Source organism: Plectropomus leopardus, chromosome 7, assembly GCF_008729295.1.
Source record: "Plectropomus leopardus isolate mb chromosome 7, YSFRI_Pleo_2.0, whole genome shotgun sequence".
In the NCBI taxonomy this organism is placed as follows: Eukaryota; Metazoa; Chordata; class Actinopteri; order Perciformes; family Serranidae; genus Plectropomus; species Plectropomus leopardus.
Window position 1 is genome coordinate 26,585,210 of NC_056469.1, and position 11,611 is coordinate 26,596,820.

General features: G+C 40.0%; 1 protein-coding gene across 1 annotated transcript in view; it reads right to left on the reverse strand.

The window, feature by feature from the left end:
* kcnn3 (potassium intermediate/small conductance calcium-activated channel, subfamily N, member 3) overlaps positions 1 to 9,740 on the reverse strand; it is a 78,308-nt gene extending 68,568 nt beyond the window's left edge. The window contains exon 1 of the mRNA XM_042490034.1: positions 9,699 to 9,740. The gene's annotated coding sequence lies outside the window, so the exon portion shown is untranslated. The remainder of the gene's footprint in view (positions 1 to 9,698) is intronic.
* Between the last annotated feature and the right edge of the window lie 1,871 nt (positions 9,741 to 11,611).

Here is an 11,611-nt window from a genome sequence, read left to right on the forward strand (position 1 = left end):
AAACAAAAAGTGTTTTACTTCTATGAATTTTCATTTTAACCACCAGTTTGTAATAGGCTACATATAAACAGGTACACCAAATTGCATATAAGATTATAATCTGGAGCATGTTTCTTTTTAATGTATTATGTATTTCAGCCTTTGAAAGTTATGCGATGCAATAACACCTCTTGTGGCGCCTGCTGCATCATGACCGAGGGGCAAGTTCCTACCGACAAACACACCGCTATAGCATCATGTGACCTATAAAAGCAAAAAACAAAAGGGTTTCCGTTTCAGTTTTGCAAAATATGCTGTTTTCAATTTGCTTAAAATACCCCCTCATGTGAGCGTACCTCATGCGAGCAAACTGTTTTTGCAATAAATGGGAGTTTTTACCAACTTAACGTGTTTCTATTAGGTGTATTTTATATTTGCAATTTCACTTTAAGCATATTAAGGGTTTTTAAGATTCTGCCTACTGCAGCTAAGTCCATTATTTTTTCTTTTAAGTGTATGGATCAGTCTGTGAAGAAAAGGAAATGGAGAAACCGATATTTCTCTTTCTCCACATAGACACCTGTTGTCCAGATTTATGATAAATGTTGGAGAGGTGATGAGTAAGTGCATTGCATAGCTGCACGGCTCTTCTTAATAGACCACTGGGCTGGCCCCACTCTATCAGACATGCTCTAATCGCTGCCCTTCACTGGCTCCATTGTATCCTAATGGTTCTGATTGCATTAGGGGCCTGGAAGTCGTGCGGACCAACCCACAGCCTAAAGCCCACCGCTGTATGCAGATGGATCTCTGCACAGCAAACAGCACTCTGATCTGACTGCCTCAGAGAGACTAATCAAATACAGAGCGGGAGACTACAGGGGGTAAAATATACAGAGCAGGAGGGGAGGAGGGAACGGTGGAGCTCGCAGAAAGCTGTGGGTAATGCGTCCACTCTCCCATTTAAGTGGCGAGCAAGCAGTGCAGAACAGCTCGCCTCCAAACAACTGTGCCCTTTTAATGAAAGAGCTGACACACATGCAGACATCCAGGAACATACACACACACACAGCGTATTGACACAGCTTTATTAGACAGAAGCTGTATCAAACACCAAACAAAATACTTGCTGCTTATGGGGCGTTGATTGTAAAGTTGTGCACTCTCAAAGAAACAGCAACACTTCTCTGCATTTAGCTCTAAAACATGCATAAAAAGAGGTGTGAATTTTTCAAAGTCACTTTTTAATCACATTTAGAGCAATATTTGCGAACTTTGTTAGATTTGTTCTTTTGTGAAAAAATATGTTCAAGATAATGTCACTGTAAAAAAAGAATGTTTACAATTAAATCCAAATGTTAAATGTTCAATTTAAATGTTAAATATTAAGTCTTAATGTTGAATCTAAATGTTAAATATTAATTCTAAATGTTATATGTTAAATCTAAATGTTAAATATCAAATCAAAATGTTATATGTTAAATCTAAATCTTAATGTCATGATTCTAAATATTTAGCTGATATGCAAATTCACACTGCCACGTGGTAGAAGTACCAAAATAAGAGCTCTGTGCATTGATGTTCTGTGTACATGGCGACCAACCGACTGCTCTCCTTACTGCAAAAGTTTCTCAGATAAACCAGGAGTGAAGCACAGTTGAACCGCGGTGTAAAAACTTGTTTCCCAATTTAATTTTCTCCTTTTAAATCGAAAATCTGTTGGTCAGTCGTCATGTTCACGGAACATCAATACATTGAGCTCTTATTTTGGTATGTCTTCCGCCAAGTGTAAGTGTGATTATGCATATTAGCTAAATGTTTAAAAACATGACATAAAAAGATGGAGAATATAACTACAGTAACATTTAGATTTAACATTTAGACTGAACATATAACATTTAGATTTAAGATTGAACATATAACATTTAGATTTAAGATTGAACATTTGGATTTAATATTAAACATTTTTATTTCACAGTGACATTATCTTTAATATATTTCTTCACAAAAGAATAAATCTAACAGAGTTTGCAAATAATGCTCTAAATGTGATTAAAAAGATGATTTTGAAAAATTAACATCTCTTTTTAATTTTGTTTTAGAGCGAAATGTGGAGAAATGTTGCTGTTTGTTTTAGAATGCACAACTTTACAATCGGCGCCCCATGGCCGCTTCATGTCAGGTCTGGTTTTATAAGATAGTATGTGGAGGCCAGTTGGTTGGTGTGCTGCTCACACGTGTCATGTTAGTAATATTTGGAACTGTTTGAAGAGTTCAGAGGCTAACTGCAGTTTCACAGTGTCAGCATAACAGCAAAGTGTATGCTGTGGCAGTGCAGATGTACTGGATGTGTGTTTGTGTCAGCTTTCTGCTGACTAAAAAAACACCCGTCAGCAGACTAGTGATACCGCCAGATTTTCACTCATACACACTTTTCCTGTCACGCTTTTTTAGGTTGGATACTGGATAGCCAGTCTTGTCCTGGAGTCCCAGAAACCCACTGGTGCCCAGATAGATCAGCTCCAATATCTTTGTGTCAAGTGGCTTCAGTGAGTTTGAGAAATGCTTATTCAGTCTTCCAACCAGGTGAGCTTGGCTTTTGTTGAAGCCACCATCACATCACAGGGCGATGGATGGTGGCGACATCATGTCCCCAGCTGCCAATCATTATCTGAGTGCTGTGGTCAGTGCTGCTTTGCCTTTCAACATCCCTCATTCCTTCCATTCTCCTGGTCCAAATCCTCTGGAACAACTTCTTGCTTGCTATCCAGCCTGATATCCAGTGTGTGCATGAGTGTTTTGATGTGCTTTTCTCTGTTGCTTATCCAGGTTTTGTTGCACCAGATACCAATGGAGCCACAAAAGTTTGCATTATGCATAATGAAGGGCATAGGCTCCTTAAGTGGCAGGTAATCTGCAGTCATGACTAGTCTGTGCGTCAGCTCAGCTCCACTGTCTAGTCCAAAAATTGTCACTTTGGATTCCAAAAATAAGGAGGCCGCAGCCAAAATGCTTGATTTGAGGCACTAATGGGTGATGTCACAGAGACTTTGTCCATTATTTTTATACAGTTTATGCATGACACAAAGTCAGACTCAAACCATAGCTGTTGCTCTTCATGGTAAAGCCCTGAGCCAGACTGTATGGCTCTTCCGTTTGCAATCCCGTCTACTGTGCTCTAATTGGCCATTTGTTTCTCCAAAAGGCAGAAACAGACATTAGTGAGCACAACACCCCACTGATTTAAATCCCTCAAACAAATTTGCAATGTGCACAGCAATTTAGAGGACTACCCAAGACAACCATTCCCCTTCTCCTGAACCTTCCCACTAATCAACTGCACAAAGCTGTGTTTCCTCATCAGCCACCAGCACTCTGTCTTCTTGTTGATAGAGATAGTTGCTGTAATGTGTGGACTAATGTGAGAAATCTGTGGCCTGCTCTGCATCCTAATAGTTCTGAGAAACTGTGTCAAATTTAGGCCTCTCTTAATGTACAGGTAACAGGGAGTCAAGGTCTCAAGCCTTTGCACCAAAGGAATGCTTATATTGTATGCTCTGTGTCACTCTTGACTGAAGAGGCAATCTGCTAAATATGTCTGCATGTGTTTGCAGCTGTCCTGATACAAACATTCAGGAGCATTCAGAAGCTAATTACAGTTTCAAAGTGTCAGCATGATAGTAAAATTTAAGCCGGGTTGGTGTTTGTGTCTGAGATGAATGGAGTCCGACTGAGTCAGCTGTATCTTACATCTCAGCTAAGTGTCCTGACAGACTTTTAGTGACACTGTATTCTTAAACAAGTACCACTGTAAATTTAATTTTAGTAGAGTTATTGAACTGCGCCATCATGGTGGTAACCAAATGACCACTGTACTTCCATGGTGCCACAGGACTCTAAAGTCACTGCAGTGTGTCCAAATTTCAGTCATTGCAATTAACACAACTGCAGCATTACAGAAGCTCTAGCTTTGTGCGGAACAACCACCATCACATTTAACTACCAGATGTAAACAGGGCAACTATACCTTAAATGTTAAATTATGTGGGTAATACGTCCGCTCTCCCATTTCAGTGGCAAGCAAGCAGCACAGAACATCTCGCCTCCAAACAAATGTGCCCTTTCAGTGAAAGAGCTGACACACATGCAGACATTAGGAACATACATACAGCCAATTTACACAGCTTTATTAGACTCTGTGTCAGAAGCTGTATCGAACACCAAACAAAATAATTGCCGCTTCATGTCAGGTCTGGTTTTATAAGATAGTATGTGGAGGCCAGTTGGTTGGTGTGCTGCTCACACGTGTCATGTTAGTAATATTTGGAACTGTTTGAAGAGTTCAGAGGCTAACTGCAGTTTCACAGTGTCAGCATGACAGCAAAGTGTATGCTGTGGCAGTGCTGATGTACTGGATGTGTGTTTGTGTCAGCTTTCTGCTGACTAAAAAACACCCGTCAGCAGACTAGTGATACCGCCAGATTTTCACTCATACACACTTTTCCTGTCACGCTTTTTTAGGTTGGATACTGGACCATCCTCCTGGTCCAGCTCCTCTGGAACAACTTCTTGCTTGCTATCCAGCCTGATATCCAGTGTGTGCATGAGTGTTTTGATGTGCTTTTCTCTATTGCTTATCCGGGTTTTGTTGCACCAGATACCAATGGAGCCACAAAAGTTTGCTCACCATGTTGGTTCCAAATCAATAGTCTTTTCCCCCTTTTCTTTCAAGGCAACTTGTCAATCTACAAAATCTTACTCAGGCCCTGTTCTTATTCCACAGATGTCAAATATTGCAGCTCATGCAGTACTTTTGACATAAAATCCTGATGCCATAAGCCACCTATCATATCTTCATGTTACAACGCTGGACGTCTTCAGGTAAGAACGCGACCAGACAGAACTGTACGCAGTGTTATTATATGCCACTGAACAGCCAGAAGGCATCGGCCACAGCAGCATGATAGACAGACAGGCACTGTCAGATTGAAATGCTACTGTTATAAGGAGCATGGAAGGTCCTTACAGGACAGGCAGGAGGTGGAATGGTTGATGGATCTGATAAACCCTTGACTTTCATGCCGTCAAGTCGCCGTTGTAGTATCTTTTCAATCACATGGTACCAACACCCTAGAGCATACCCTGTTTAAGAAGACCTGGGACTAGCAATTGAGACTGTAAACTCATTAGTAAAACATATACTGAGGAAATAAATCAAGGACGATGTACGGTCATTTTTTAGTGATTTATATACAGTCAGATTTTTTGCAACCAGTGGAGTCACCTCCTGCTGGCCATTAGACAGAATTCAAGTTTAAATCATTTTCACATTGGCTTCACTCTCCCGAAGACTAAGACCCCTTTTTTTTTGTTAATACGGTATATGACATGGACTGACGAAGTTGTTTTGCTTCGTTGGTTGGGAAAGTTTTGGGCTGCTGGCAGACGGGAATCCTCTTTATTCACGTGATGTGGCGTTTAGGGCGCTTCTCAGTGTGCGACCCAAATAGTCTACCTAACCGCTTTTAACAGTTTTGCTTGTTTTTAACGTCTTGTGTGCATGTAGAGTTTATACCAGAGACTGAGTAAGTGGGTTCGGGCTCATTTCCACTATCATTTGCACTTCTGTGTGTGATAACGCTGTCACTGGACCTCCTCAGTTGTGGTGTGGAAGGCTACCATAGCGGTTCTGGAGGTCGAATCACTCTTGGCCGTGAGTTTGTCCTCTCACTACAGACCTCAACTGAGGACACACCAGGGAATATACTGAGGGAGCTGTATGTACTGTTCAGCTTAGTTAAGAGGCCTTCTTGTTGGACTTGCCGTCGGAAGGGGGGGAGGGTTACCTGGTAGGCTGAAAGCCCTCAGTCTTGACAACCATCGCTGGCTCCCCCCCCGCTCCCCATGTTCCTGCTAGAACAAGATAGTGAGCTTGAAGTGGTAGGCCAAACTTAAAGGTGAGATTAAAAAAAGTGCCTCTTGCTTTCACTGAGACATGGCTCTGAGGAATGGACCATGACGAGGACCTATCACTAAGTGGGTGTGGTAGCCCATTTTGGCTGGACCGGTCAACGGAGATTACCGGCAAGTGTCGAGGAGGGGGAGTGTGCCTCTTCGTAAATAAGAGGAACCCCTGCACTAAAATGCCAAACTTTACAGCGGAAATAAATGTTTTATACCCTGTACAAAAAATGGTTTTAGTCTCTGTAGCAAATCCCCCTTTCATGACAAGTGTGTGAGGGGTGAATTTTTAATATATCTCATAAAGTTATGCATAATGAAGGGCAGAGGTGCCTCAGGTGGCAGGTAGTCTGCAGTCATGACTAGTCTGTGCGTCAGCTACACTGTCTAGTCCAAATAATTGTCACTTTGGATTCCAAAAATAAGGTGGCCAAGGCCTAAATGCTTGATTTGAGGCACCAATGGGTGATGTCACAGAGACTTTGTCCATTATTTTTATACAGTTTATGCATGACACAAAGTCAGACTCAAACCATAGCTGTTGCTCTTCATGGTAAACCCCTGAGCCAGACTGTATGGCTCTCCCATTTGCAATCCCCGTCTACTGTGCTCTAATTGGCCATTTGTTTCTCCAAAAGGCAGAAACAGACATTAGTGAGCACAACACCCCACTGATTTAAATCCCTCAACAAATTTGCGATGTGCACAGCAATTTAGAGGACTACCTGAGGCTACCCTTCCCCTTCTCCTGAACCTTCCCACTAATCAACAGCACAAAGCTGTGGTTCCTCATCAGCCACCAGCACTCTGTCTTCTTGTTGATAGAGATAGTTGCTGTAATGGTGAGGACTAATGTGAGAAATCTGTGGCCTGCTCTGCATCCTAATAGTTCTGAGAAACTGTGTCAAATTTAGGCCTCTCTTAATGTACAGGTAACAGGGAGTCAAGGTCTCAAGCCTTTGCACCAAAGGAATGCTTATATTGTATGCTCTGTGTCACTCTTGACTGAAGAGGCAATCTGCTAAATATGTCTGCATGTGTTTGCAGCTGTCCTGATACAAACATTCAGGAGCATTCAGAAGCTAATTACAGTTTTCAGTCAAAGTGTCGGCATGATAGTAAAATTTAAGCCGGGTTGGTGTTTGTGTCTGAGATGAATGGAGTCCGACTGAGTCAGCTGTATCCTACATCTCAGCTAAGTGACACTGCCTGAGTCCTGACAGACTTTTAGTGACACTGTATTCTTTAAAAAGTTATTGAACTGCGCCATCATGGTGGTAACCAAATGACCACTTTACTTCCATGGTGCCACAGGACTCTAAAGTCACTGCAGTGTCCAAATTTCTATTGCAATTAACACAACTGCAGCATTACAGAAGCTCGAGCTTTGTGTGGAACAACCACCATCACATTTAACTACCAGATGTAAACAGGGCAACTATACCTTAAATGTTAAATTATGATTTAAAGGTCTGGTGTGTAGGATTTAGGGGGATATATTGAAAGAAATAAGTAAGTTTATAAGTAACTTGGTCTGAAATGTTACACAAATTGCAAAAAAAAAAAAAAAGTAGATTTATAAAATTCTTTTTTTAAAAGCTAGGGATAAAAGGGTAGAGGAGAAAATAAAAAAGCAAGGGAAAAACTAGATTTTTACATTATTATTATAGTTACATATTTGAGTTTACAGAATTATATACTTTTTAAGCAGTTTCCTCAGGTCATTTCCTTATTTTCTTTTAAACTGTCTTCTTTCTTTCTTTCTCTCTCTCACAAACTGATTTTACAGTAATTTTCTTGTAATTTTCACAAATTTCTTTCTAATTTGGGGGTAATTTCTCCCTTTATTGCTCATTGCCTTCTTTTTTGGGGAGAAATCACTTTGCTTAGTTTCCAAAGGATTAATTTGGGAAGATTATCTTGCTGAACAAAACATGTAAGCATCATAAACATTTGCTCTCCACAGAGCTTATTTTCTGCAATAATCCAAAAATCTAATGGAAAAATTACACAGGCTTTTTGATGTGGGAATCAGGGCACAGTGTACAGGAAAACGTCATCCCTGAAACACTGTAGTTTGCACACTGAGTAAAGTGTATTTTCTTGAGAATATAATCATTTAACCACCATGAGAACACCATCCATTCCCCTCACAGTACCATGGCACTTTTTCAGAGCCCCTCTTTTCCTTTTCGATGCTTCACAGACTTGAGTCTCCAACCCTCCTGTCACACCCTTGATGGCCATTATAAATTTGCCCCAGACTCCACAGGTTCTCATGATCTCTTATGTTTTTTTGTCTTTTATCTCAGCTTCTAAACCATTTCTCTCCTCACTCTGCCTTCACGTATTCCCTCCTTCCCCTCTCTCATTTATTTCCATTGGAGAACATCGATTGGCTCATTTAAGCCCCTCGGTCTGGACTAATATTTCACTCTATGCGGCCCCGTTCCGCTCGTCCACTCCTTCCCTCCATCGTGCTTTACCCCTCTCCCTCTATCATTAGTCCTGCACTCCCACCATCCAAATACTTGACAGGAGAGACAGCAGCTTGATGGGTGGAGATCCTGATTGAAACAATCCCTCGACACAAACACGCATCTATATATATACACAAATGTTTATATCATTAACTGGAAGAGAACCTCACTGATAGATTCACTTGTACACTAATTAAGTCTACAAGTATTATCATACAACTACTGCATGCCTTGAATTTTTAATAATGATGATTATTTTAACAGAAGTTGTTGGTATTCCACCTCTACACACACCCCGTTAATAAAACGGGCTGTTTGGGGGGGCATTACAATAAAATCCTTTATGAGGCACTGCACTGATTGGCTGGCAACATTACTGCCATCGTCCCATCGCTAAACAGAAACGATTGCCACTGAACTGGAGATGAGACCGGATCTAATGCTACGCAGAGCTGATTCAGAATTACACACTGAATATCACTGTTTGTTCCCAGTGAGACATCACACAGAATGACAGCTCAGTGTTAGAGCGTCACATTAGGACGCTGCTGAAACACTGTCGAGTATCAGAGCAGTATCTGAAAAAATGCACAGAGAATCACAGCACTGGAACTGGAGTACATTTACTTATGTACACTTTTAGGTATTTGAACCTCACTTGAGTCAGTTATTTTGATGCCACTTTAAACTTTAACTCCACTACATTTCAGAGCATTTTCTTTTTTTAATAGTTTTTTTTTGTTTGTTGTTTTAAGGATTTTTTTTATTTTTTGGAATAGTTTTGAAATGTATTATTATTAATATTATTTAGGTTTTTCTGAATTGGATGCTTTTACTTTTTATACTTAAAGTACATTTTCCTAAATTTTACTTGAGTAGCATTTTCAATGCAGGACTTTAACTCTCTGTATCAGAGTATTTTTAAAGTGTGGTATTAGTACTTTTACTTAAGTAAATGAAGTGAATACTCCGTCACCATTGAAAAATAGACATACTATGTTCCATAATACCCCCTTTTTATTTTGATCCTTACTCTCGTCATCATTAGCTGCTTTACATTTTTTAAATATGACATCCCTGCTTACTTCCCCTACCACATTGGTCCACTCATTTATTTATCTTTATCTATAAAGATAAATAAATCCTATATACAGTTTTGATGCCACCTGCATCTGTTAAGATACCACTTGCTGCGTGTGTTGAAGATACAGCATACTAAGTTACTAAGTTGCTGATGTGCAAAAACAAACCTGACTGAATATAACCAATACCACTTACCTGCCAATGCTTCCTTCCATTCCCCCTCGGATAAGCTTTTGACCTGCAAATAAAAACACAAAATATGATAAGTACTATTTATTTGCGTCAATACCTACCTGCAACATGCCCCTATCTTCTCCTTTGTTAGTGTGTTTCGTTTACATATTTCTGGTTGTGAATTTTTAAATAAATGATTTGTGACGGTGCTCCTGAGAAGACGGTCACCTTACTTTAGCTAACTTGAACTCAAAAGGGCAGTTCACTCCAGAATGAAAAAAAAAATACTTATTTTCCCCCTTACCTGCAGTGTTATTTATCAATCTTGATTGTTTTGGTTTGAGTTTCTGTGTTGTGGCACTCGGCTCGTGGTGCTCAAAGCGCCAAAAAGTATATTTGATAAAGTCAACAGCAATGTCTCTTTCCAAAAATCATGACATGGTCACTCAAGGAGAAGGAAGCGTGCATCGACTCGTGGACGAGAAGCTGGTGGCAGCGTTAAATGCAACATTAATGGCGTCCTCCTCAGCTTGTAGCGTTAGCTCGCTCAGTAGTGAGCTAGCAGCTAGCAGTGGATGCACGTTTCCTTCTGCACAGTGATACGTAAAGTGGGTGTGGTTCGGTACACAGAAAATAGTTCCTACATGAAACTGCTCACAACAAGGTCTGTGGATCATCTTTAGTAACCGGGTCATGATATCTGGAAAGAGACATTGCAGTTGAGTTCTTCAGATGTATTTTTTGCCGCTTTCAGCACCTCAATCCAAGTGCCGTCTGGTTCTGTTACACGGGAGAAAAGACAGCCACCTCCAGCACTCTGCAACTCAAACCATAACTATCTAGATTGATAAATAACAGCAGATAAGAGGAAAAATTTGTGTTTTTGACTTAGGGGTGAGCTGTGTCTTTAAAGTAGTCTATAGATGTTGGATAAAATGTTCTCACTTTTGAAGGTCTAAAGCTAAAAAAGCAAAAAGGACCAGGATATCATTACTGTGAAGAGCTTACACAATATGTACTAGTCTAAAGATTAAATAAATGTCAGCGCTGCACAGATTTTGTCAAGCATCCACTTTGAATATCACTAGGGGATGATTTCATGTAGCCTCTCTCCACATGCACACAGCCTGCTGCCCTAAGGTGAGGACATGTTTCCATCTGCTGATCCTTTGGAGCATTGCAACAGGCTCCACAGCTATTTGGATGCAAGGCTGAATCTAAACACCATCCTGAGGAAAGCAGCTGCTGCTGTAAAAATGTGCATCTCATACTCACTCAAACTTTCAGTCTGTAAAATCTCTTTCCAATCATCAGTTTACATAAATGTAATCCAAAACTTTGTCTTGGATGATGGGCGGCGCTGCTACACATTCTTGTACACAATAAACATCCATAATTCCCCCCAAAAATGGCAAAGCACCTGAATCACCTCAACCCCCAGGTGGAGGAAGTTCCCATCTGGAGAAAAAAGTAGCAGTTAAATAAATATAACAGTTTAAGAGACTCTGATACAAAGAAAATACCAAAAACGCACCACATCACTCAAACACTGCTAATTATTTTAATTTTTTGTTTTTTTCTGCTTTCCAAACTTCACCGGTAAAAAACAGCATATTTCATTGCAGTTTAATTAAAACGTAAGGAAAAAAGAAAAATATAGAAAAGCAACTGTAGATGATTTACAAAATATATACATTAAACCTATACATATACATACACACAGACGTATATACAACAATAAAACATCCATTTTTGCAAACAGTGGGGTCCAAAAGTCTAAGTCCACCATTAGAACTGTATGTTTAAATGACAAAAACTACAAAAACTAATACAAAAGTTCTTTCAAAGAGTCATATTAAAATACATTAAGAGCTGGCATAAATCAGAATAATGTAATCCTTAGAGAATTGCATCATACGCTAAAAACTATTTCT